At 39.7% G+C, this 24,662-nt stretch overlaps 1 long non-coding RNA gene and 1 other non-coding gene across 3 annotated transcripts in view; both read left to right on the forward strand.

Annotated features, from left to right (window-relative positions):
• LOC129031918 (uncharacterized) overlaps positions 1-24,662 on the forward strand; it is a 149,185-nt gene that overhangs the window by 31,927 nt on the left and 92,596 nt on the right. The window lies entirely within an intron of this gene.
• Positions 2,221-2,354, forward strand: LOC129032246 (small nucleolar RNA SNORA70). The gene has a single exon (XR_008501262.1). It is a non-coding gene; the product is annotated as a small nucleolar RNA SNORA70 (small nucleolar RNA).

Raw genomic sequence — 24,662 nt, forward strand, 5'->3', positions numbered from 1 at the left:
AACATCATTGGAATTAATGAAGTGTACTTCATAATATCGTTGAACACCAAAAAACATGTCCCCAGGCTTCAGCTGATCTTCCCATCACTAAATCCACTCATAAATTCCCAGTCTTTATTTGATCTGACATATCAGCAAACATTTGATACATGTGATCACATCCTTTTTTATATACTGTATTTTTTGGTCCCATTAGCCTCCTGGATATCCCATTTCCTGGGTTTTCTTCCTATCTCACTGATAGAATTTTTAAAATCTCGTTTGTCTGTTCCTCCCCTTCTTTCCGGCTTTTAACATTGGAGGGGTCCAGTGCTCAGGCATTGGTCCTCTTCTCTTTCTCTCTACATTTACTTTTTGGGTGATCTCATTTGGTCTCATTGCTTGAAATATCATCATATGCCAATGAGTCCCAAATTTATATCTCCTGTGTGGGCCTTCCTCCTGAGCATTAGACTCATGCACCCAGACTGCCTACTTATAAGCTTGTCTTGAATATTTACTAGGTATCTCAAGCTTAAGCTGACCAAAATTGAACTCCGTATCTTCCCCAGAAAATCTGTTCTTCCTGAAGTCTTTTTCCATCTCACTTGAAAGAAACTTGATCATTCCAGTTAATTCAGGCAAAAGCTTTGGAGACATCCTGGACTCCATCTTTCTCTCATCACACATCCAACTTCACACCTCTAACTTCAAAATACATCCAAAATTCAATCACACTTGACCACATCCAATTACCTCCAGTGTGTTAAAAGACAAATCTTGGGCACGTTAAAATTTTTAAAATTTATTTGAACAGACGACAATTCACGAATGGGGCAGCTCAAGACTGCAAGCAATTTGGGGCTCCAACAAATGGGCATAAGGGGAAGGCTTTTAAAGGGCAGACAAGGCCGGGTGCGGTGGCTCACACCTGTAATCCCAGCACTTTAGGAGGCTGAGGTGGGAGGATCGCAAGTTCAAGAGATCGAGACCATCTTGGCCAACATGGTGAAACCCTGTCTGTACTAAAAATACAAAATTTAGCCAGGCGTGGTGGCATGTGCTGGTAGTCCCAGCTACTCTGGAGCCTGGGGCAGGAGAATCACTTGAACTTGGGAGGCGGAGGTTGCAGTGTGCCCAGATAGTGCCACTAAACTCCAATCTGGTGACAGAGCAAGACTCCGTCTCAAAAAAAAAAAAAGGTAAATGAGGAAGCAGGGTAAAAAAATTGATTGGTTAAAGTGATCTAGTTAGAAGTTAGTTAGCTGGTTTCAGTTGGTTATGCATAAGTAATAGAATGTTCTTCATATATATATATATATATATATATCATATATACATATGTATATATGTATAAGTAATAGAATGTTCTAATGAGGACTTAGACTCATTATACCCATGGTGAGATAGACTTGAGATAGGACACCCATTTGTTACCTTGCCTCCGTACAGCCACACTCTAACAGGGGCCATCATGACCTTATGTGTCCTCCTAATATCAGTGTCATCTTTTTCTCTATTTTCAGAAGCCCTTGAAAGATCTGTATTATCCTTTCTCCAGTGTACAGTTAATAAGATGAAAGGCCCAAGGTTCTTTTGATTAAGATTAGATGTTAGTTGACAGTTTCAGATTGGTTAAGAGTGTTTACACTGAAGTAGGTTTTGGTTTGCTTAAGTGGGAATCCATGGTGCTGGAGCTGCCTCAGTCTAATGGCCTCCCAATTTCTTATTGGTGCTTCCACCTTCATTCATACATCATCATCTCCTGCCTGGATTATTGCAATAACTTGGTAAATATTTTCCTTGTTTTTACCTTTATCCACTCTCTTGGTTTAGGTTCCTCCAATAGCAGATCCTGAACAAGGATTTCAGTGTAACTTATTTAGGAGGTGACCTCAGGGACCATTGTAGAGAGTAGTGCAGAGATAGGAGTAAGGAGAAAAGCCCATTAAAGATTTAGTGTTAATGAGGTAGTTACTATTGTAGACAGCCAGGCTCGATCTTGCTAGGGAACCTCTGAGAGACTGAGTAGAACATGTCTCTGAATTGTGACACCAAGGGGCACAAGAAACTTGAGACAGGGAACCCAACTGATAGAATATCTCCCATATCTAAAGAGAACTAAAGCACTGTGCCTTTTTCTTTAATATAGGAGGTGCATGGTGTAATAACTTGTCCTTTACATTGAAGGAATGTCCTAGCTTGCCTCAAAACATGGACTATAAAAATGTCACTAATGTTCTGCAGCCAATTAAGCCAACTGAGTTCCTTTCCTCGTGGGGGCCCAGTGTGCAATGGCTGCACACAGCAGCTTCCTTGGTAGTGTACACAGCCTGTTGGTTGTGTGATTGCTCTAAGGGACCTTGGAGACAGGCCTTTCCGATGGATGTTCATGTTTCTGACCTTGCGCTACCCCAGTGTAGGCTCCAAACACGCGAGGTGCCTTTGGAAAGCCCCAGGGCACTGTGGCCAGGGTTCACATTGGCCAAGTTATCATGTCCATCCGCACCAAGCTGCAGAACAAGGAGCATGTGATTGAGGCCCTGTGCAGGGCCAAGTTCAAGTTTCCTGGCCGCCAGAAGATCCACATCTCAAAGAAGTGGGGCTTCACCAAGTTCAATGCTGATGAATTTGAAGACATGGTGGCTGAGAAGTGGCTCATCCCAGATGGCTGTGGGGTCAAGTACATCCCCAATCATGGCTCTCTGGACAAGTGGCGGGCCCTGAACTCATGAGGGCTTCCAATGTGCTGCCCCCCTCTTAATACTCACCAATAAATTCTACTTCCTGTCCAAAAAAAATGTCAGTAATGTACCCTAAATTTTCTTTTTTGTTTTTATTTTTTATTTATTTATTTTTATTTTTTTGAGTTGGTGTCCTCGCTCTTTTGCCCAGGCTAGAGTGAAGTAGCATGATCTCGGCTTACTGCAACCTCCACCCCCCAGGTTCACCCTATGATTCTCCTGCCTCAGCCTCCTGAGTAGCTGGGATTACAGGTGCCCACCACCATGCCTGGCTAATTTTTATATTTTTAGTAGAGACTAAATTGTCTATGGTTTATCCACTTTTCAGTTCACATATGGCTTGTCAGAACATCTGGAGCATTTGCTACTTCATGCTCACTAGTTTGATTAACATAATGTCGTTTAACTCATGGACCAGCAGATTCTGTGGTGTCCCTTTAGACTCTATTGCAACGGAAAGCAGAAGAGTTAACATAGACCTGGGGCAACTCTCTGAACTTGCACTGCTGTCCAACCAGGTAAATGCTAAGGGCTTTCATTCCTTTCTCCTGATAACAACTTTAAAAAATTCATTTTCCAGTTTAATAGCAGCTGTGTTGATTTGTTCTATTAGCAGTACAACATACAACATAGCAGCTATGGTTAACACTACCACTTGGTCAATTTTATGGTAGTCCACTATTGTTTGCTGTGATCACCCTGATTTTTGTAGGGGCCATATCAGTGAATTAAATGGGAATATGATGGGAGCCATCATTCATCAGTCTTTTAGACTTTGAAGATGGCACAAGTCTCTGCCATTCCAACTGACCTATAGATTGCTTTTGATTTATTATTTTGGCCAGGTTGCAATGGTGATTTCAGAAACTTCCGCTTGGCTTTTTCTATCACTGTGGCACTTATCTAGCCGGCCAAGGAACTAATGTGAGGCTTCTGCCAGCTACTAGGAATATCCAATTTTGCATTTATAACTAGGAAAATATTCATCTGGAAGGTCTTAGACTCATTAGACCCACTTTGAGATAGACTTGAGATAGGACACCCATTTGTCACCTTGCCTCCATAGAGCCACACTCTTAACAGGGGCCATCATGACCTTATGTGTCCTCCTAATATCAGTGTCATCTTTTTCTCTATTTTCAGAAGCCCTTGAAAGATCTGTATTATCTTTTCTCCAGTGTACGGTTAATAAGATGAAAGGCCCAAGGTTCTTTTGATTAAGGATTAGTGAAATATTTATTTCATATACTTGCTATAGCATTGCAAAGACCTTTTGAAGGGGAAGCTGACCTCTTCTTTCTCAATTGATGAGCCGTATGACTAAGAATTGGCTCAGATCTAGACAGCAGATAAGGGAGCATGATTTTCCATTGCAATGGCCATTGCAGTGGCCGACACCAACCATTTGCTTTCCAGCTCTTGATTATTTATGTTTATACAAATCAAGGAATAACCTTTATCAGTTGCGAATTTATTTAACCCCAAGGAGCACCCTGGTCAATTTGCCATTACCACAGACCCCTGTGGGTGAAGTTTCCTTGGTGACATTATGGACTGTGTCTGTTATAGTAATTATGTCAGCCTTACCTCTGATAGTTAAGGGGTGCCACCTGGCCTCTGTTATTTCAGAATCTTATAACATCTCCATTATCACTAGGAAGCTCAACTTTATAGCCATCTCCTCTCCTATCAACCCTGGTCTAGAGATGACATCTATCATCATTCATTTTTAAATGATGCCAGCACTCCCTCATTAGTGCATTCCTTGTAGTTTTAGGGGAGTGCCTACCCAGGTCCTTCCAGGTAAGAATCAGCTAGTGTGTTCTCAGGTCTTATGAAATGAGCCCATGTCTTTAAGACCCCTTCCTCAATACTCTGCCAAGGCAGTGCTGGCATCTTCACTATAGACCATCCTTATTTCCAGGCTTCAAGGAGCCAGCCAGCAGCGTATTAGAACTGACTCCAGGCAACCTTGTCAAGGTATTATCATCTAAGTCTCAGGAGACTGTCTGTCCCAACTCAACCCACATTCCCCATTCAACACTCTCAGCATATATATATATATATATATATATATATATATGTATCACATATACTCTGCTGGTTCTTGCTAATATCCACTAGCCAGGTTCTGAGACTTTGGGGGTAAATTATCTATTTACTTAAATAACAGGGACAGTAATTCCCCACTTGAACCATGCTGAGACCTGACCCCAGTCATTTGTCTAATAGCAATGAGAGGAGGTGAAAGGAGATCTTGAAGAGGGCAAGCATTGTTTTGTGGAGCCCCAGGAGAGATTTTTCAGTGGTCCTCAGGCAATGGGATGCAACAGGGAGAGGATTGCCTATGCCAGCCAGAGATGCTGAAGAGTTAATGCCAATAGTATTAATACAATTCTCAGCAAATAAGGGAAGGGTTGCTTGGGACTCACCTCTTAATGGCACAATTCTGAGATGTATTGTACACATTCTCTCAGAAAGGCCACAGCAACACTGAACTCTGTTTTCTGAAAATGGTTACCAGTTGATAATGGTGCTGAATAAGCGATATACATATGCATGGCATTCCAGGCACCTGTGCTAAGCATTTTCTAAGAATCACTCCTTTTGTTCTCCCAAGGAAGGAAGGAAAGTCAATAAAAAGTATATTACCACCAGATATTTGCTCCTAAACACAGAAAATGAAGAGGATTTTCTTTTTTTTTTTGAGATGGAGTCTCACTCTGTCACCCAGGCAGAAATGCAAGCTCCACCTCCCAGGTTCACGCCATTCTCCTGCCTCAGCCTCCCAAGTAGCTGGGACCACAGGCGCCCGCCACCATACCCGGCTAATTTTTTTTTTTTTAATTTTTAGTAGAGACGGGGTTTTACCGTGTTAGCCAGGATGGTCTCGATCTCCTGACCTCGTGATCTGCCCGCCTGAGCCTCCCAAAGTGCTGGGATTACAGGCGTGAGCCACCATGCCTAGCCTGAAGATGATTTTCAAAATGGCTTTGGATTTATTTACATTTATTTTTGAAAATAGTATTCATAATCTTGTTTTTACTTTTAATTTGAAGATTTAAGCTAGTCTGTAATCCCTTAAAGTGCTGGGTTCTATGAATCTTTGTCTGTGCAACAGCTAGCCCTTAACCTGGTTCATTGTTGGTTTGAGGAACAAGATGTGGGAAGGTAGATGTTAGAAAGGCAAGATCATTTATTTCAAGTTATATGCGGAATTTTAAAATATTTTAATTGACCACATTAAAATTCTATTATAAATAAAATACATATTTTATGTACTAGTATTTGAAAAATTATCAATTCAAAAATATTTATTGATGATCTGCTATTTGTCCCAAAATGTGATACAAAATATTAATTAGATACAAAATATTAATTCTTAATAATCTATGTCAGTGGAAGTTTCCAAGGTAGTTAATTCTATTTCTTTCTTTATTTGTTTGCCTTCATAGCATCATTCTAATAGGGAAATGATCCATTCTCAAGAGATTTGCAACAGGATTTTTCTAGAGAAATGTCTCCATATCTGTGATAGAAGTTCCAGAAATTATGAAACAAAAATAGGCTACTGAGAATTTTAGTTTTTGTTGTTGCATGTTCATACATTGTATTTTACCAGATGGTTGTCCCTCATGGGACACCATTGAGTTATACAGGAGAGCATTGATATTTTCTACCTCTCTTCTCCATTAGCTGCAAAAACGTGCCCCTTCACAGACTCCATGAGGGGAAAGATACCATGGAAAGAGACTGCATATTATTTCACTTTTCCTTCTTGGACTCTGAAAGTCAAACTTTAGCAAAGTAAACTTACCAAAGACATAGTTAAGATAAATGAATATGTACAAAGCAAATCGGAAAAGGGTAGAAGATTGCTCATCAAATGCTTTAAAAGAAGTCCTAGCTATAATTTGTTTCTTGGCCTTGGATGGCCTCTCAGGAAGTGGTGTGTTGGAGCCAGTTCTTACCTGCTCTTGCTGATCACATGCATCTCTTCCCAGCTCTTCATTTGGTGACATCAAAATTAGTAGCTTGAAATTAGCCATAGGTGAGAAGTATTTACACCATGGAGATCTAGCAAATGTTTCAAACTCTGACCTTTTTTTCCAGTTCTCGGACATTTACTAGCACACCACTGAGACCCATTATTTACCAAGTATGAGTGGTTTTGGTCCCTTGAAACCAAAAAACTTACTGACAAGAATCAGAGTTCTAGTTACTTATCACTTGGCCAAGTTACTTATTCTCTGCAAAGCCCATTTCCTCATCTGCAAAAGAGAAAGGATGATACCACTCTATTTACTCATCTACATTATTTTATTGTGAAAAACTCAGAATATAATAATTTTATGAGAATATTTTAAAGCTATAAGGCACCCTATAAACAAATGATGAAACAGGGATTGATGGCTGTATTTCTGAAGCATTGTATTTCTCATGGGGTATATTAGCCTTGCCTCTTTAGAGAAACAGAACTAATAGGATATATATATATATGTATTTATTGTAAAAAATTGGCTCATGTGGTTATGGAATCTGAGAGGTCCTATAACCTGCCATCTGCAAGCTGGAGGCCCAGGAAAGCTGGTGGTGTAGTTCCAGTCTAAGCCTTGGGGTCTGAGAACCAGGGACCCAATGGTGTTAGTCTCAGTTCAAATTTGAAAGGCTGGAAAAGAAGGAATGCTGATGTCTAAGGGCAAGAGGAAACAGATATTCCAGCTCAAGCACAGAGTGAATTCTTTCTTCCTCCACTAATTTGTTCTAGTTGGTCTGTCAAGGGATTGGATGATGCCTACTGGCATTGGTAAGGGCAATTTTCTTTACTCAGTTGACTGATTCAAATGCTCATCTCTTCCAGAAACACCCTTACAGACACACCCAGAAAAATGTTTTAACAGCTATCTGGACACCCCTTAGAGAAGTCAAGTTGACACATAAAATTAACCATCACATGGGGTAACTCAATTACCTGGCAGACAACTTGTTCTGAGTTCCTCCCACAAACAAAAAAACAGAACAACTGCCATGAAGGCATTAATTGGAAATGTAAGATTTAACGTTGATTTTATAACAGAGCTGGAGGAGTTTTACTTTATATGTCACTTAGCTAACAATTCAATAATACTGTCTTAGAAGTTTGTCTTTTCCCCAAAGCCTGTTAGATTGGGCTCTTCTTTATGGAAATTTGCCTCTCTTAGCTCCTAAGCTCTTCCCCTCTCTTCATATTATTCAAATTAGCTTTTTACCAATAAAACTTGGAGGCCAACAGGAAGCTTCTTTGGACTTTACTACTGACATCTCTCTAACAAATCTGTGTCTTTTCTTGTGATGGGATTCTCCTAACAGCTACTGAAAAACATGTTCTCTAGTTACTATATGTTCCCTTGAGAAAATATTGGCCATCCTGACAAATTAATTATACTAACTCTCTCCCTTTAGGTCGAATGAATGGAAGAAAAACACAAGGCTTATATGTGGTTCTCAAGTCTTATTCAACTCAGGGCTCAGCCACTCCTCCTAAGATGGGCAGATATGTAGATACAGGAAATATTTTCACCTCTTTTTGTTGGGCGTCTTCCCCACCATGATCCTTCCCAGTCTGGAGAATATGGAATGGATAATAAGTTTTTATTGGTTCATCACAGGTATCCTGGGACACAAATTGTCTAGGAGAGTAGGTGCAAAGCCTAGGCTGGATCTTCAATTGCCCCACACCCAGGACTCTTGTCTCCATGATCTCCTCCTTAATCCCTATTTCCGTTGTCTCTGAGGTTCATGGTCTTCTTATACCAGCTCCTCCCTCAATTTCTGGAAGACTAGGGTAGAGTTTGCCTCACAGATATGCTCTACTTTGAGATGCCTGTCCTTCCCACGGTAGAAACAAATCCTGATGTTACTTTCAACAGAGTCCTCAGTATTCCTTCATTTCTCTTTTTTTTTTTTCGAGATGGAATTTCGCTGTCTTGCCCAGGCTGGAGTCGCAGTGGTGCAATCTCAGCTCGCTGCAAGCTCCGCCTCCTGGGTTCACACCATTCTTCTGCCTTAGCCTCCCAAGTGACTGAGACTATAGGTGCCCACCACCACGCCCAGCTAATTTTTTTGTATTTTTTTAGTAGAGACGGGGTTTCACTGTGTTAGCCAGAATGGTCTCGATCTCCTGACCTCGTGATCTGCCCGTCTTGGCCTCCCAAAGTGCTGGGATTATTTTTCTTGGAAAACCAGGTATTTGTGTTTGTGTCTTCCTAAAATTCATAATTTGATATCCTAACCTCTTATTTGATGATATTAGGACATGGAGCCTTTGGGAGGTAATTAGTCATGAATGGGACTAGTGCTTTTAAGAGAAGAGATATGAGAGCTTATTCTCTGCTCTTCAACATGTGAGGACACAGCAGGAAGATGGCCATTTGCAAACCAGGAAGCAAACCCTCACTAGAACCGAATCTTTCAGCACCTTGACCTTGGACTTTTCAGCCTTCAACACTGTGGGGAATAAATGTTCGTTGTTTAAGCTACCCAGTCTATGATAATTTGTTATAGCAACACAAGCTAAGATACCAGGAAACTGGTTCTTAGTGGTTACCTATCCTGTCAGTGAATAGCCAGGACTACACTACTTGAACATTAGTGAGTAAATTAAACCAGGTCTGAAGCTTTTTCTGTGCATCCTTCTGGGGCTTGCTTTTCTTCTCTTTCAGAAATCTTGTGGGGAATTGGACTGGAGCTAGGAGAGTGAATCATAACATGCAACCCTTGTTCCCCAAGTCTGGACTAGTAATTATGCAAACTACTTTTTTGGTTTTATAATGGAAAAGCAGCCAGAACTCTCCCTTTCTCTTTGTCCTCCTAAATTACCTTCATTAATAATTTTGGCAGACTTCTTTCCCACATTGCTTCTGCTGCTGAGGGAATCTGAGCTTCCTCAGAAAAATTTCACTGTACTTCTGCAACTACTGTCTTAGTCCATTTTGTGCTGCTATGAAAGAATACCTGAGACTTGGTCATTTATAATAAACAGAAATTGGTTTTGGGTTCTGAAGGCTGGGAAGGCTGAAATCAAGGGGCTGGTGTCTGGTGAGGGCCTTCTTGCTATGTCATCCCATGGTGGAAGGGCCAAGAGAAGGTGAGAGAGAGCAAGAGATCAAACTCACAGCTTCAAGCCATTTAATAATCAGCATTACTCCATTCATACAGGTGGAGCTTTCAAGACCTAAACACCTGCCATTAGGTCCCACCTCCCAGAACTGTTGCATTAGGGATTGAGTTTCCACCTCAAGCTTTTTGGGGAACACATTAAAACCACAGCAACTCTCCACAGATATTGGGATTATCTTTCTGACTTTTTTCTCATAGCATCTGGGTTTGAATCCATATTGACAGTCTCTCTAGTTCTGGTACATGGGCTGAGGTCTTGTTTCCTTCCTCTAATTGCATAGTCAGAATTGGCATACCAGTCCTGGGAAATTCCTGTATTCCTGGATATCTGTATCCCCAGATACCTGTTTGAAGTAGTAGGAGGCATTTCAGGCCTTCAGATATTTAACAATTCTGAATGCCAGGCCTTAAAATTCTTATTTTAATCAAAAAACCGTTCCTTCAGTCCCTGTCCTAGGTGCCTTGAATATGCTTATATTTTCAGTAACATATAGCTTTGGCTTAATAGATAATCGTGGTATAGTCCTATTTCAGCTGCTGAAGAACAGAAAATATTAGATTACCAATCTCATTATAGTTTCCATGATCATTATAGTTTCCAAATTGTGGAATTTGGAAGGGTGTTCTAAGAACTGACAGTCTCCTTGAACTCTTCATTGTGAGGAGTTTAGAGTTTATCTGGAGAGGGTACACTTCTGACTCATTTCCATGAAAGCATCAGGTCTCATGGAATAGTCAGAGAAGAAAAGAACTCAGAAACAGAAACACTCTGTTCTAGCCTTAGCTTTATAACTAATTAAATGGTGTAACTAAAAAACAAGCCACTTAACATTCTGTGCCTCATTTTCCTCATATATCAAAAGAGAAATAATAACAACTAGATTTGTTGTGAGACAGAATTCAATAAGGGGAAAGTGCTTTGAAAAATATAAAACTGTACCACAGTAAGGTAATTTTATTATTTTATAGCCTAAGTTGCTTTGGTCTTCCAATTTTAGTTGAAATTGTACAATTGAAGATGAAACATCAATTTCATAGAGGGAATATAGCAGAATGAACAGTAGTAGAAAGATCAATTTAATCTAGACTTCATGTTTTTATTATGTGAAATCACTTAAAAAGCAACAGCATCTTTACTCATAATTTTAGTGTAAGAAAGAAAATGTATTGCGGCAATTGCAAAGAACAGGGCCATTAATTTTATTAGATTTTTGACATCATTTAAATGTGCTTCAAAAAGGGTTATGTTTGTTTCATGCTACAGAAATGATAAACTCAAATGATAACATCATATAAGCAAAATCTAAAAAGGGGAACCTCTCTTAAAAAATATTAGTACTGTTACAAGATCTTTATAAATTTGCCTGTGATCTGTTACAAGGTACAAGAACACCAAGTAATAGTTTTTATATTTATAATTCATTATGATTAGATAATTTTTAATTCAGTTTTTAATTTTTCTAAGTACATATTTCAACTGAATTTTTAACCTTTCCCCCTTCCTGGTTGTTGCCGCAAGTTTGGAAGCCTGCAGTCAAGGTGGTAATTCAGCAACTCCTGTGCTTGCTTAAAATGATTTGAATTCCATTCACAATCACCAGGGTGAACAATCACAGTATAAAGAAATCCCCAAACAATCTTGTTTTCAGGCAGCCCTCCCATCTTAATGCCTTGTATCACTGGGATCAGAATACCTCCTCAGAGCAGAGTGGGCACATTGTACTATGCCAGAGTTTTTCTATCAGGCAGGATATGCAAACAGTCTGTTTTTCCAAGTGAAATATACCGTTGTTTCCAAATTTGGTGGAAGAATGAAGTGAATAGGAAAATTTAATATGTTTATAGTTATTTTACGTCTTAAAAAATGAAGAAATTAGGCTTTATTAGTAACAAAACACCTTTTGACACTGGTGTCCTCACGTAATAACCAGTGCAGCATTTCATATATTTCGGACCTGAAAACACACATATAACAAAGGAAGAGTGCTCACATATTTTTATATTAATAGATAAGGCCATGCTGCTGGCATATTTGGAGTTCACTTGTTCAGAGCACTAGGAAACTTACTTGATGAATGGTGAGAGTACATAGAAACCTACACTTCTAATTTCTCCCCCTTTCCCTTTCCTGTCATCCAGGTTCTCAAAATTCTGAGCAGTTCAGCTTTGTATATGACATTCAGCAAAACAAAAGGCCTGTAGTTAACTTACTGTACCCTCTTGAGGAGATATTTCAGGGACCATCTCATTCTTTTTTCTTTTTTTTTTTTTGAGAAGGAGTCTCGCTCTGTCGCCCAGGCTGGAGTGTGCAGTGGCGCAATCTGGGCTCACTGCAAGCTCCGCCTCCCGGGTTCATGCCAGTCTCCTGCCTCAGCCTCCCTAGTAGCTGGGACTACAGGTGCCTGCCACCACACCCGACTAATATGCCATTTTCATAAAAGGAAATGTATGCCCTACTTTTAGACAGATAAGAGGAGAGCACAGAACCCTTCCTGTATTTGTTTATGCTTAATTACCTCTAACTCCAAATAATCCTTAGGCCAAAGAGGCATATTTTGGAGTGGCATATCTTGATCCTCTTCACTATCAATATCTACAGTGGATCAGCACATTTAACTTCCAGGCAGACACTCTGGTCAAATGATCCACCAACATTTCCCCAACCCCTCTCCCTACTCTTCTTCTTCCATATAGGGTGGTGAAAGCTAAATACTCTTTTCCCAGGATCCCTTAAAACTGGCGCAGCCATATTTTTAATAGTAGATAGTCAGATATGTGCAGGGCAGGAGAGAACCCCTCCTACCAGAAATGTCTGGTGCCCATCAGGAGATGGTCAGGTGGTTGTTACACTGTCTCTCTAAAATAGTATTAATAATTGGTCACAGCCAGTGCCAGGGAAAGGCAGTCTCCCAGTAGATAGAAACACCTGAATCTGGTGATCAGCAGCTTCCTGATAAGATCTCAGGAGCTGAGCAAATGGGCTCAAGCATGTGCACCAAGAGGCAAAATGGCAGAGTTTAAGTGATAGGTGACCTTTCTCTGAGAACACTGAATGGGAAAAACGCCTCAAGTGAGCATATGCACAACTTCAGTAAACACACTGCGCATGCAGCCCCTCTCAAGTGCTGGCTGACCACTGTGCTTGTGGACAGCCCACCCCAAGGGAAGAATCAAGGGAGAAGAGATGCAACCCCCCAAAAGCATGCCGATGTATAAGACCCCAAGTCAAAGGTCAAACAGTGCACTTGAATCTCTTAAGATGCCCGCCTGGTGTTCTTCCAAGTATACTTTACTTCCTTTCATTCCTGCTCTAAAGTATTTTAATAAACTTTCACTCCTGCTCCAGTATTTGCCTCTGTTTCTCTCCGCCTTTTGCCCCTCAAATTCTTTCTTCTCAGGAGGCAAGAACTGAGGTTGCTGCAGACTCATATGGATTTGCCACAGCTAACAACATGACATGAATTGGGGTCAACAAGGCATATTAGAAATCTTCTCTGGCTTTCATACTATGAGAGACAGAAATGACTTGCCATCTCTTCTTCTTCTTGTAATCAACATGGCTATATCATCAGAGGCAGCAACAGGCATCCTCACAACCATGAAATGCTAAGCCTGAGAGAAAGGCCAAGAGAATTGTAGAGACACTTGTTCTGACATATCATCAAGTGTCTGGATCAATATCTAGTAACTTCTTTCCTCCAGAATTGTTATGAAAAAAAAAATCCCTCTGTGAGTTGGATTTCTCTAGTATTTGAAGCCAAATGTGTTTCTTAATTATACAGCCTCTCCTTGAACAAGACAACAATAGTTTGCTGTCAGTTACACCCTACATTCCTTTCTTATCATTTCCCATGGTCAAATTAGCTTTTTAAAATATTGTACAGTAACCATTCAGGTGTCTTTTCTTACCTCTGTTAAATGGAATTATGTATTTATTTTCTCTTACTGGAATTTCCCTTTAGGAATTCTTTCAGAAAGAACCTGTAGATAGTAACTTTTTTGAGCCTTGTATGTCTGAAAAAAAAAAGTCTTTATTTTGCTCTCACACTCACACTAAATCCAGTGAGTATGGAATTCTAGATTTGAAATAACTTTCAGAACTCTGAAGTCATTGCTCTATTCTCTAGCTTTTATTGTTAGCAATGACAAGTCTGGCTGGAGTGCCATATTCTGCAACTGCAGGAGGGACCATCTACTTTGGTGTCTTGTTGGATTGGCCCCTCGGCAGCACAGTGTGAATTGTGCATGATGGGGATTGTAAAATTGTGGGGACCATGAGTCTGACACTAACTTGATTTTCATTCCTTCATAGATACATGTTTGTTTTCTTTCTGAAAATCATTGAATGATTTCTTTTATACTTAGGGCTTTGACATATTTTTAGAATGTGTCTGTATGTGTTTTTTTGTTTGTTTGTTTGTTTTTTTGGTAGACAGAGTCTTGCTCTGTTGCCCAGGCTGGAGTGCAGTGGTGAGATCTTGGCTCACTGCAACCTCCACCTCCCAGGTTTAAGCAGTTCTCATGCCTCAGCCACTCAAATAGCTGGGATTACAGGCATGCGCCACCATGCCCAGCTAATTTTTGTATTTTTAGTAGAGACGGGGTCTCAGCATGTTGGCCAGGCTGGTCTCGAACACCTGACCTCAAGCCCACCCACCTCGGCCTCCCAAAGTGTTGGGATTACAGGCATGAGCCACTGCACCTGGCCATGTGGGTTTTTTTTTAACATCAGTACTCAGACACATGGTGGACTTTTTACCTGTGGAAAGTTACCTTTTCCTCCACCCTATGTCCTCTGTTTCCTTACCTTTTTTTCTCCTTGCTTTTCTCTTTTTCTTCCTTCTCCCCTCTCCTTTTAAATATAATTCTCTCCCATTTATTTCCTCTTCCTTCTGTTTCTGGAATGCTGTGGGAACATCTGAATGTATTCTCCATTCTTAACGTTTCTATTGTACTTTCTGCTGCTTCATTCTCCTGAACTTCATGAGAATCACATAGATCTCAAATCACAAATTTGAAAATGCAACTTAGCCAAAAAGAAAAATTACATAATCCCACTACCCATAGACAACCAATAATAATATATTAATATGTATCTTTTAGAGTATTCTGTTGCTATTTGTTAAAACAAAAACAGTAATTGAAAACCTATTTATGTGTAATGAACATTTAGTAAGTAGCAAGTGCAGGGATGGATGAAAGAATGATAGGTCAATTGGCTTCCTCAATAAGTCAGTCTTTATTTGTTTCCATCCTCCTTCGCTAGACTGCCTCTCTAGTGAATGTTTTATTTAGGGGATCATATTTTTCATTTCTATGATCTCTACTCATTCTTTGCGTAGTCATTTAGTCTGGTTTTCTCTATGAACTGTACCTTTGAATATGAGTTTTCTGTTGAATCTTGCACCTCTAGTTCATGGTTTTTTTCCTTAAGTGTTTTATAATTCTGTTTTTTTCTCTATGCTAATATTTGAAAATTCTTATTTTCCTTTTTGGTGACTGTAGGTTCTGTTTACAGAAGCTTGCCTCTGGTGATTTGAGGGGAGGGGCAGTACCTGAAGCCAGGCTAGGCACAAGGGGATGGTTTGACATCAGAGCTTTGAGTGTGCATTCCCCCCAGAGATCCTCAGTTCCCAGGACATTGGCTTCCTCCTCCATCTGTGGTACCCACTCTGTGCACCTCCTATTTGAACATTTCTACTTTAGAAAATAACACTAATAGTTGAGTTTAGACTAGGGAGAAGTCAAATTCTCTCTCACTTTTTCTTTAGTCCTGCTGTTCTTATAGAGGACTATAGGTAACAAAGAGTTACCTCTGTATCTTTCTTCACCCTTAGCACTCATACCAGGAAAATGTCTGAGCATACAGTTTGCAAGGTTTAGCAAGCAGTTATCAGAGTATTGCCTGGAGAGCAATATCCATTCTTTCCACTGCTGTTCCAAACACAGTTAATTAATACCCTGATGATATATCTATGCCTTCCCATACTCTTTGTATTTGCTCACTTTAAGCTTGGAACATCTTTGACTTTCTCTTATTTCTCCAGATATTTCCTCTTGAACGTGTTTTTTTCAATCTTGTTTCTCTGTCAACATGATCCTGTCTGTTTTCTATTACTCAGGACTTTCTGTTCCACTGATGGCACCCTTGTTTTCTAGCACTGTGATGGAAATACATTTTTTTAATAAATTATTATTATTTGGGGGTGTAGATAGGCTCTCACTCTGTCGCCCAGCCTGGAGTCCAGTGGTGTGATCTAAGCTCACTGCAACATCCATCTCCTGGATGTGATCTTCCCACTTCAGCTTCCTGAGTAGCTGGGACTACAGGCGTGCACCACAATGCCTGGCTAATTTTTGTATTTTTTGTAGAGACAGGATTTTGCCATTTTGCCCAGGCTGGTCTTGCCTGGGCTCAAGTGATCTGCTCACATTGGCCTCCCAAACTGCTAGGATTATAGGCATGAGCCTCCACACCCAGCCGAAATACTTTTTTAAAGATGCATTTTCCGTTATCTATAAGAATTCTGGACAGGAAGATAAGTGGATACTGTGATTAGTCTTGATTTTAGTAGTCTTTAGTAATCTTTTACTAATCTTTTCTGGTAATTAATTACAAATTTGAAAATGCAACTTAGCCAAAAAGAAAAATTACATAATCCCACTACCCAGAGGCAACCAATATTAATATATTAATATGTATCTTTTAGAGTATTCTGTTGATATTTGTTAAAACAAAAACAGAGTAATTGAAAACCTATTTATGTGTAATGAACATCTAGTAAGTAGCAAGTGCAGGGATGGATGAAAGAAATTTAGAGATATGATGAGGATGCAGACAAAAAAATTTATCTGCTTTCAAGTAGCTCTTAGTTCAGTGGATACAAAAAAAAGTAAACCATTGGAGGGGCAGAGCCAGATGGCGGAATGGATGGTTCCACTTATTGTCCCCCTGCAAGGACATCAATTTAACAACTAATTACACAGAAAAAGCACCTTCATAAGAACCAGAAATCAGGTGAACACTCACAGTACCTAATTTTAACTTTTGTGTGTGCATGTGTGTGTGTCCATGACTATTTTATTTTATTTTCCTTTATAAAATAAAATATTTTGAAGAACAGATGGTATTTGGTTACCATCTGTTCTTTAGTACATTTAGAACTTGAGTAAGTTCTTTAGTGGTGACTTGTGAGATTTTGGTGAACCCATCATGCAAGAAGTATACACAGAACCCAATTTGTAGTCTTTTATTCCTTACCCCCTTTCCTGTCTTTCCCCCTAAGTCCACAAAGTCCATTGTATCATTCTTATGCCTTTGCATCCTCATAGTTTAGCTCCTACTTATTAGTGAGAACATATGATGTTTGGTTTTCCATTCCTGAGTTGCTTCACTTTGAATAACAGTCTCCAGTCCCATCCAGGTTGCTGTGAATGCCATTAATTCATTCCTTTTTATGGCTGAGTAGTATTCCATCATATATAAATACAGTTTCTTTATTCACTTGTTGATTGATGGGCATTTGGGTTGGTTCCACATTTTTACAGTTGCAAATTGTGCTGATATAAACATGCATGCACAAGTATCTTTTTTGTATAATAACTTCTTTTCCCCTGGGTAGATACCCAGTAGTGGGATTGCTGGATGAAATGGTAGTACTACTTTTAGTTCATTAAGGAATCTCCACACTGTTTTCCATAGTGGTTGTTCTAGTTTACATTCCCACCAGCAGTGTAGAGTGTTCCCTTTTTCACTGCATCCACACCTACATGTATTTATTATTATTATTATTATTATTATTATGGCCATTCTTGTGGGAGAAAAGTAGTATCACATTGTGATTTGGATTTGCATTTCCCTGATCATTAGTGATATTGAGCATTTTTTCATATGTCTGTTGGTCATTTGTACATCTTCTTTTGAGAATTGTCTATTTATGTCCTTGCCTACTATTTGATGGGATTGTTTTCATCTTGCTAATTTATTTGAGTTAGTTGTAGATTCTGGATATTAGTTCTTTATCAGATGTATAGATTGTGAAGATTTTCTCCCTCTCTGTGGGTTGTCTGTTTAGTCTGCTGATTTTTTCTTTTGCCATGCAAAAACTCTTTAGTTAAATTAAATCCTACCTATTTATCTTTGTTTTTATTGCATTAGCTTTTGGGTTCTTGGTCATGAAGTCTTTGCCTAAGCCATCGTCTAGAAGTGTATTTCCAATATTATTTTCTAGAATTTTTGTAGTTTCAGGTCTTAGGTTTAAATCATTGATCCATCTTGAATTGAGTTTTATATAAAGTGACAGATGAAGATCCAGTTTCATTCTCCTGTGTAGCTTGCCAGTTATCCCAGCACCATTTGTTGAAAAGGGTGTCCTTTCCCTACTTTATGATTTTGTTTGCTTTGTTGAAGATGAGTTGGCTGTAAGTATTTGGGTTTATTTCTGGGTTGTTTATTCTGTTCCACTGGTTTATGTGCCTATTTTTATACCAGTACCATGCTGTTTTGGTGACTATGGCATTATAATATAGTTTGAAAGCAGGTAGTGTGATGCCTCCAGATTTATTCTTTTTGCTCAGTCTTGCTTTGACTATGCAGGCTCTTTTTTGGTTCCATATGAATTTTAGGATTGTTTTTTCTAGTTCTATGAAGAATGATGATGGCACTTTGATGGGAATTGTGTTGAATCTGTAGATTGCTTTCGGCAGTATGGTCATTTTCACAATATTGATTCTACCCATCCATGAGCATGGGATGTGTTTCCATTTGTTTGTGTTGTCTGTGATATCTTTCAGTAGTGTTTTGTAGTTTTCCTTGTAGAGGTCTTTCACCTCCTTGGTTGGGTATATTCCTAAGTATTTTATTATTTTTTTCAGCTGTTGTAAAAGAGGTTGAGTTCCTGATGTGATTCTCAGTTTGGTCGCTATTGGTGTATAGCAGTGCTACTGATTTGTGTACATCAATTTGTATCCTGAAACTTTGCTGAACTCACTTCCTAGAACTCCTGGAACTCAGTTCTAGGAGCTTTTTGGAGGAGTCTTTAGGGTTTTCTAGGTATACAATCATATCATCAGCAAACAGTGACAGTTTGACTTTCTGTTTACTGATTTGGATAATAAGAAGTCTTCCAGCAAAGAAAAGCCCAGACTTGATGGCTTCACTGCTGAATTCTACCAAACGTTTAAGGAAGAACTTATACCAATCCTACTCAAACTATTCTGAAAAACAGGAGGAGTGAATACTTCCAAATTTATTCTACAAGGCCAGTGTTTCTCCGATACCAAAACCAAAGACACATAAAAAAAGAAAACTACAGACCAATATCAACTAAGGAATAGTGATGCAAGAATCTTTAGCAAAATGCTATCTAACAGAATTCAACAACACATTAAAAAGATAACTCATGACAACCAAGACAGATTTATCCCTGGGATGCAATGATGGTTCAATGTATGCAAATCAGTCAGTATGATACATCATGTCAACAGATTGAAGGATAAAGGCCATATGAGCATTTCTACTGACGCTGAAAAGCATTGGATAAAATTCAACATCCTTTCATAATAAAAACCCTCAAAAAACTGTGTATAGAAGGAACACACCTCAACATAATAAAAGCCATATATGACAGACCCACAGCTAGTATCATACTGAATGGAAAAAAACTGAAAGCCTTTCCTCTAAGACTTGGAACATACTGAGGATGCCCACTGTCTCCACTGTTATTCACCATAGCACTGGAAGTCCTAGCTAGAACAGTCAGACAAGGGAAATAAATAAAAAGCATCCAAATTGTAAAGGAAGAAGTCAAGTTATCCTTATTTGCAGATGATATAAACTTGTATTTGGAAAAACCTCATGTCTCCACCAAAAAACATTAAAAGTGATGAACGAATTCGGTAAAGTTGCAGGATACACAATCAACATACAAAAATCAGTAGCATTTGTGTATGCATCAACATACAAAAATCAGTAGCATTTTTGTATGCCAACAGTGAACAATGTGAGAAAGAAATCAAGAAGTAAAGAGTTCAAACAACTCTGGAGGGGAAAATCAACGAATCTGATTAAAAATGGGCAAAAGATCTGAATAGACATTTTTTAAAAGAAGACATACAAATGGCAAATGTATATGAAAAGGTACTTAACATCATTGGTCATCAGAGAAATGCGATCAAAAGTACAATGAGATAGCATCTCACCCCATTTAAATGGCTTTTGTCCAAAAGTCAGGTAACAACAAATTCTCGCAAGGGTGTGGAGAAATGGGAACCCTCATTCACTGTTGGTGGGAATGTAAATTAGTACAACCAAGTTTAGAGGTTCCTCAAAAAACTAAAAGTAGAACTACCATAAGATCCAGCAATCCCACTTTTAGGTATATACCCAGAAGAAAGGAAGTCAGTCTCTTGAAGAGGTATCTGCACTCCCATGTTTATTGCAGCACTATTCACAATAGCTAAGATTTGGAAGCAACCTAAGTGTCCATCAACAGATGAATGTGTAACGAAAATGTGGTACATATACACAGTGGAGTACTATTCAGCCATAACTAAGAATGAGATCTGGTCATTTGCAACAACATGGATGGAACAGGAGGTCATTAAGTATAATAAGCCAAGCACAGAAAGACAAACATCACATGTTTTCACTTATCTCTGGGAGCTTGAAATTAAAACAGTTGAAGTCATGGAGATAGAGAGTAGAAGGATAGTTAACAGAGGCTGAGAAGGGTAGTTGGAGGGTGGGGGGAAGGAAGGGATGATGGTTAATGGGTACAAAAATATAATTAGAATAAATAAGATCTAGTATTTGCTAGCACAACAGTGTGACCATAGTAAAAAATAATTTAATTGTTCATTTAAAAATAACTAAAGGAGTACAATTATATTGTTGGAAACACAGAGGATAAATGCTTGCAGTGATGGATATCCTATTTACTGTGATGCGATTAGTATGCATTGTTTGCCTGTATCGAAATATCTCCTGTAGCCCATAAATATATATACCTACTATGTACCCACAAAAACTGAAAATAAAAAATTAAAGGAATGTATATGTCTACTAAATAGAATGACACATGCTGTCATAGAGGTAAGCATGGACTTCTCTGGAAAGCACAGAGGACATGGACTTAGCTGAGATGATGGCAGAGCCATAAATGAAGGCTCTCTGGTGGCTATGTGGAGGAGGTGATATCGCCAGTTTTGAATAGGACAGTTAACTTGGGAGAAAAGGACAGTGTTTGGATGATCAAGGCTTTCCAAGAAGAAAGAACAAGAAATGGAAGGTCTGTAGCCTCCGATTGGATGGCAAAAAAGGATGAGATCATGAAGAATTTGTATTACGTGGTAGTAAGAGTAAAGGTATGAATGCTGTACATAACTAGGCAGTTACTTTAATGAAGGGAATTACATCGTCAGAATTGTGTTGTAGAAAATGTGGTCTGTCATTTGTGTGAAGTGTATATTGGAAGAGGGCAAAACCGGAAGTGGTATGGTAATCTAGACAAGAAGGATGATGCAATAAATGAGATAAACCATCCATTCCCTTCTACTGGATAGAAGAATTTGTCCCCCTAGCTCCTGGGAGTGCTGCTGACAGGCAGTTCTCAGCTGTCAGCCCTCTACATAATTGCCTTAGCTAAATAGATTTCTCTCCTAAGGTCATTTTGCCCTCTCATGACAACCCATATCCAATAACTGGTTAATGCAAATGAATAAAAACCCTTCCCCTTTGCTCCTGTAGTAGGCAGAATTCCAAGATGGTCCCCAAGATTCCAGGCCCCTGGTATATACACACCTTCTCCCAGTTATTCAATCAGATACTAATATAAGTATTGCTGGAAAGGAATTTTGCAGGTATAATTAGGGTCTTAAATCAGCTGACCTTAAGATAGATTATCTGGGTGAGTCTGACCTATTCAAATGAACCTTTTAAAAGAAAGCTTTCTACAGCTGGTTGATGAAGGGGGAGTCAGTTATTAAAAGAAAGAGAAGGCTTTGACACAGCAAGTTGCTATCTTGAAAGGTGAAGGAGTCCACATGTCAAAGAATGTAGTAGGCTTTTAGTTGCTGAGAGAGGCTCCAGGTTGGCAGCAAGCAAGAAAATGAAGACCTAAGTCCTACAACTTCAAGAAATTAAATTTTGCCAATTGTAAGACTGAGCTTGGAAGCAGATTTTTCCCCAAAGACCCCAGAAGAGAACCTAATCTGGCTTACACCTAGATTTCAGACTTGTTACACCCTAAGCAGAGAACCCTGTCACGCAGTGCTGGACTTCTGACCTACACAACTGTGAGTTAAAAAATGGGTCATGTTTTAAGCCACTAAGTTGGTAGAAATTTGTTTTACAGTAAATAGAAAACTAAAATAACCCTTAAACTGCTGTAGGACTTAGCCAAAATATATTGACAGGAGTTAGGGAGTACATTCATATGGGACTGGATTGTGAGAGTGCTGGATTAAAGGGACAAAACATAAAGTTGTTTATTGATTTGACAGGTCTCTCCAATATACGGAATTTAATACTTGGAAAAGACTCCAGAGTATGGTGGTTTTTCCTAGAAGCATGAAAAAGTGATGACCCACAGTAAATGAAGTATTAAATACCTGAATTGCCATAGTAGGCAATGGAAGAAAAGATTTAAGAGGCTCAGAGAATTGGACATGCTCTGAAACTTCTCCCCTCCCCAGGCAATATAGTAAATCAAAAGCAATCTTGCATCCCAAAGAGATGGCACAGACTAGTGTAACCCTTTAAGACCTAAAGAATGCAAGGGTGATGTTCCCCTTCATATCTCCACTTAATTCACGAGTCTGGCTCCTGTAGAAACTAGACAGATTTTGGAGGAAGACAGTTGTCTACCACAAACTCCACTAAATAGTATTCCCAGCTAGGCACGGTGGCTGCTCACGCCTGTAATCCTAGCATTTTGGGAGGCCAAGGCAGGCGGATTGCCTGAGGTCAGGAGTTCAAGACCAGCCTGGGCAACACAGTGAAACCCTGCCTCCACTAAAATACAAAAAATTAGCCAGGCATGGTGGTGGGTGCCTGTAGTCCCAGCTACCTGGGAGGCTGAGGCAGGAGAATTGCTTGAACCAGGGAGGCAGAGGTTGCGGTGAGCCAAGATCACGCCACTGCACTCCAGCCTGGGCAACAGAGACACACTCTGTCTCAAAAAATAAATAAATAAATAAATAAGTAATTATATTCCCAATTACGGCTTCTGCATCAATGTGGAATGCTTGCTATGTATTGACGTGGCTTCAGGTAAATGATATGTAGCTAACAAGCTGGTAAATGTATTTTTCCCACCCCTATCAAAAACAGAATCAGGGATAATCACTGTCGTTCTTCCCGTGTATGCATGTTAAACAAATTTATATGCCTTTTCTCCTAACAAACAAGCGTAATGGGGGGAATCAGAAAACTTTAGATTCACCGCTAACAGACAAGTGTATACGTTCACAGTCTTGCCCCAGGGCTACATCAACTCTTCTTCCCTCTCTTATAATATAGTCAGAACAAACCTGGACCAGGTGGACATCTTGCGGAACATCACACTCTTTCACTTAACAGTGGTACATAACATCAAGAGGCCTTTGTAAGACACCAGTAAAATGACAGATTATTGCATTTTGAACTTCCTACCTTGAAGGGAGGCAACACAAGGCTTATTAGGCCCCCCTTTTTTGTCAGAAAATTTCCACAGCTGAGACTACTGCTCCAACCCGCATACCAGGTGACAGGAAAAGCTACCAGCTCAGGGAAGAAAGTGGCTTTGTAGCAAGTCCGGTCTGTGGTGATAGTAGCTCTACCTCTTTGGCCATACAATCTTGGATTCCCTATCGTATTGGAGATATCAGAAATGGGAAGAGATGCTCTGTGGTGTTCTGGGGTAGAGACATATGCAAGTGGGCACCAAACATGAAAATATTTCTATCACATGTCATGCACTTAGAAAGCATTCACCATGGAGGAGGCATTAAACAATCAGACCAAAAACTCACCCAGTTGATAATCAACTGATCTCTTCTTCACCCTACACTAGTGCTATTACAATGGGCTATGAATGGGTGACCATGATGGCAAAGCTGGAGGCCATGCATGGACCAAGCAGTGTGGACTCTCACTTACCAAGACTTATGAAGCCACTGTTGCTACACATGCCCAATCATCCAGCAGCAGAACCTAATACTGAGTCTGTCAATATGGCACCATCCCTCAAGGAGATCAATCAGTTACTTGGTAACAAGTTGATTACATTAGTCCCCCTTCACAACACTAGGAGCAGCTATATATTCAGGTACTGATTTCCCTTTCTTGGCTGCGGAGCCTCAACTGGCATTCTCATCTGAGGGTTTACAGCATTTTCTCCATTTATGTGGCATTCTAACCTACATTGTGTTAGACTAAAGAACCATTTTGATGGCAAACAAAGTGTGGGAGTGGGTGTATAACCACTGGACCCACTGGGCACATTACATACTGCACCCCCAAGAAAGCTGACAAACTTATAGAGCAATAAAATGGCCTATTGAAGGCATAGCTGAAATGTTAATTCAGAGGCAATGCCTAGCAATGGTGGGACACCATCCCCCAGTATATCCCTCCTGTATGCACTTCAATCAGTGGTTCTCCACCAGGAGCAGTTTTGCCCCTGGAGGAATATTTGACAATGTCTGGAGACATCTTTTGGTTGTCATAATGTAGTGGAGTGGGGGGTCTTGGGGAGGAACTGGGGTGGGGTCTTGGGGGGAACTGGGGTGGGTTGTGTTGTA

The sequence above is a fragment of the Pongo pygmaeus genome, chromosome 11, assembly GCF_028885625.2.
Source record: "Pongo pygmaeus isolate AG05252 chromosome 11, NHGRI_mPonPyg2-v2.0_pri, whole genome shotgun sequence".
NCBI lineage: Eukaryota > Metazoa > Chordata > Mammalia > Primates > Hominidae > Pongo > Pongo pygmaeus.